This window comes from Elephas maximus, chromosome 18, assembly GCF_024166365.1.
Source record: "Elephas maximus indicus isolate mEleMax1 chromosome 18, mEleMax1 primary haplotype, whole genome shotgun sequence".
Taxonomy (NCBI): domain Eukaryota; kingdom Metazoa; phylum Chordata; class Mammalia; order Proboscidea; family Elephantidae; genus Elephas; species Elephas maximus.
The window spans coordinates 43,830,686-43,834,702 of record NC_064836.1 but is presented as its reverse complement, the minus strand read 5'-3'; the positions used below and the strand labels follow the sequence as shown (position 1 = coordinate 43,834,702).

Sequence of the window (4,017 nt, the reverse complement as noted above, 5' to 3'; positions counted from 1 at the left end):
AAAAAAGATTGGTATAGCGTGTCTTAAATCAGTCTTTTGAGCTATAAAAGAGATTAAATGAGCAAGGGAATGAGCACAGAGATGGGGGAAGATAGATCCCAAACCACATGAAGATTGCCCAGAAGCAGAAGCTCGGCAGAGATAAGGACCTTCCTCCAGGGCAGACAGAGAAAGAAAGCCTTCTCCTAGAGCCGGTGCCCGGAATTCAGACTTCTAGCCTCCTAAACTGTGAGAGAATAAAATTCTGTTTGTGAAAGCCAACCTCTTGTGGTGTTTCTAAGACACTCACTTAGTACCAAGGCTTGAAATACCATCTATATACCAGCTTGTTATAGCATGTATTGATATTTCATTCCTTTTCATGGCTGAATAAGATTCCATTGAATGGGTATGTCACATTTTGTTCATCCATTCATCAATTGATTGCTTTCACTAGGATAAATAATGCTGCTATAAACATTTGTGTTTGAGATTTTGTGTGGACGTTTGTTTTCATTTCTCTTGAGTCTATACCTAGGAGTGGAAACACTAGTGGATCATATGATAACTCTGTGTTTAACCTTTTGAGGAATTGCCAGACTGTTTCCCAAAGTGGCTTGGAGCTCTTTACTATCATCCTGCCTCTAACCCCACGTCTGCTTTTCTTCTTGCCTTTTTAAATTACTGATGGCTTCATCCTTCCAGATGCTCGAGACAAATACCTCAGAGTCACTCTTGACTCTTCTTTCTCTGTTGCAGCCCATATATAATCTTTTTTTTTTTTTTTTTTTGCACATCATCGTGCTATTTACTGAAGTAGAAAGAACTTAAAAAAGATTTTACTTCAAAACTTCAGTCTAGTAAACTGAAATCATGGATCATAAAATGATGCTTCTTTTTATTTTCACTTCATAAATCATGATTTATCCTCATTGTAAATTAGGGTAATTACATTGAATTTTCATGAAAATAAACAGTATTAGCAATGGGCTTTACAGAAACCATTTTCTTTACAAATTCTTGACCGTTACCTGACTATCTCAGTAAGGAGAATTTTCATTCAAATATATTTTTAGGGAAATTTTTTTGTTTTTTGTTAGACTTGGGAAAACTGTAAACATAAAAGAAATACAAACATAATAAAAATTGCTTATTCAGATTTCTAACTGCTTCTATCAAACTTCTCCTTAGGAAAATGGAAAATTATCCATAAGAATTAAACCAACATACAATTTATTATTTTATGGTAACAGATTTTTCAAATTAGGTTTTTAAAAAGTACACTAACTACAATAGCAAGATCAAATAGGTAGTTATAAAATATATTTATCCTGAAATAACTAAGAATATAAAACATTGATGCCCATGTCAAGAGCACATTACATATTGCACACATTATTTCAAGGTCACTTTCCTTCCATTAGTAATGTAGATAAAACCACCAGTATTTACTGCTTATAGCAAGTGCATGTTAAAATCCAGATAGCCTCCAAAAACAAATCCTTGTGATAAAAAAAAAAGGACTTCTCAATCTGGTTAGATGAAATGCCACATTCAACATGTATGTATACAGTTGCAAGACATAATGTTTTTAACAAACATTAACGTATTTTATGGAGCAGTTTACAGTTTGGTTTTCGGAGAAAACTACAAGGAAGAGTCTTGAGATGTTGGTCTTGTGACTGGTACATGACTGGTACATATCGCTCACCTGGTTGATGTCTAGTCTACCGCACTGTTCTAGGGATATGAGGAGTTTGCTTCTAACACATAAACCCTGTGATTAATGCAGCCCTGTCAGCTACTAGTGCAGGGGCTTGCTGGGCAGAATTGTTTATAGGACACTTTGCTAAGAAAACAGCATCCAGACAACAAAAACACCAACCAAAATGACTGACACAAGCCCGATCTTAGTGACAGCGGGCTGCCCATATAACCACCTTTTTCTCTTTCGTGCAGTATCATTTAGTTTCTGCTTCTTTTTCATCTGTTGCACCTTCTTAGCTGTGTTAGCTTTTCTGTCCTCACTAGTACGTTTCTGTCGAACACGCTCATGCTTTTCCTCTACAGTTTTCTCTACAGTATATTGGATTTCAAAAGATGGCCCTGTAACCTGTCACCTGGAAGTTTTCCTTCTTCTAACCGTATTCTGTTCCCATTGTCTTTTTAAGTCATTATTCTGGTTGGTGAATGATCAAAAGAGGGAGACAAGTCTTCCTCAGAAAGCTCTTTCCACCTTTTTTATATATTTGAATTTCCCTTTATAAACTTTGCTCCTTCTATTATACCCATATATGAGAATCCGAGCTGATGTGGTGTCTGAGTAAGTCTCATTTGATATTTTCTCATATTCAGTAACACTTGTTTAGTATTAATATCATTTCTGTTTTCCATCAAAATAAGACAGGTGTCTATTAAGGAAAAAGTGCCAGACTGTCCAATGCCGGCACTGCAGTGAACCACCATAGGCCGGTGCTCAGGACTCAAGGAGCCAGATTCCCTCACTTTAAATAAAAAATTGAGAAATGGAGCTGGTGACTGAGGGACTCCAAAATATGGCCAGGTGGTATAGTGAAAGTGTGATATCGTTCTGGTTTCACCACTGTTGATATTTACTAGTTGTAGATATACTGCATGGTGTGATGCCACATTTTCTGATAACAGCTTCACACTGAATCCTGTGTCTTCAAACAGCATCGTTCCTTCATCTTTTGTTGGCCAGTGCTGTGCACACTTAATCAATTCTTTCTCCACAACTCGGTTTAGCATGACAACTGCTTTGATCTTTTGTTGCCAAACCATGAGCCAGAAATGACAACATGTGTTAGGAAGTGGATCCTGCATTATGATGTAACTCCTATGTTCCTCTTCCATGTCAACTAAGCTGGCATTAATATAATCACTGCCAGTATTTTGCAGTTTAACACGACTGTGATCATAGAGGATCACATTTCTGTATCTGTTTCGATTTCTGTTTTCTGGAAACCTGGCAACTCTATGAGCAGAGTCACGGGACTCATTTCGAATTTCCAAGTACAGCCGCTTCCAGCTATTCTGAGCATCCAGCTCCGCAAACTCCCGCTCAGTGGTGGTGGACAGGGCGGTGGGAGCGACCGTTGTGGAGCAAGTCACGGGCGGTGGAGAGGCTCACACCCCGCACGGATCCAGGGAACTCTAGATGCCCGGTGGGCGCATGCACTCTACATCTAATCTTGTTGCTCTGTTTGGACATACTCTCCCCACTTCCCCTCTAGGGTTGCTCCATGGCACAAATCACCGTTACTTCTCTACTGCATAATTGCAACAGCCTCGTAACAGGTATCCCTGCTCTAGCCTGAGTTGCATTTCAATTTATTCTCAACAGAGCATCCCAGGGGAACTCTAAAAAACCTTCCAATGGCTTTCCATTTCACTTAGGGCAAAATTCCAAGTCTTTAAAATTGCCTAAGAAGCTCTACGTGACCTGGATCCCCATTCCTCTTTTGACCACTTTGTAGTATCCATTCACTCGCTCACTCACTCACTCACTTATTTACTGTGTTTCAGTCACAGGGGCCTCTTTGTTCCTTGAACATGACCAGCTAGCTGTCCTCTTTGGGGTCTTTGCCATTGCTTTCTGCCCAATTCTGCTCTTCCCACTGGTGTCACCATGGTTGGCTTCCTCATCTTTGCCCAAATGTTACCTCCTCCATGAAGCTTTCCCTGACTACCTTACTCTAATCTGAAATCTCTACCCCCAAATCTTGGCACTCCTATCCCTATTCAAAGCTTTGTTTTTCTCCATAGCATTTATCACCTTCTAATATATTTTTTTTTTTAATATACTAAGCAATTTGCTGTTTGATTATTTTTCTCCCTCCCTTCTAGAATATAAGTTCCATGAGGGAAGTGATTTTTGTCTGTTTTGTTCACTAAGTCACAGACCCTTGAACAATGCTTTGCACATGTTAGTCGTTCAGTAAACACTAGTGGAGTGAATAATAGAAATTCGTTGTGGAATGAACAAATCACAAAAAATTCTTCAAGAAATAGATTTTA

General features: G+C 38.8%; 1 pseudogene; it reads right to left on the bottom strand.

Annotated features, from left to right (window-relative positions):
* Positions 1–1,828: 1,828 nt before the first annotated feature.
* LOC126061764 (tyrosine-protein phosphatase non-receptor type 2-like) lies at positions 1,829–3,072 on the bottom strand (annotated as a pseudogene).
* Between the last annotated feature and the right edge of the window lie 945 nt (positions 3,073–4,017).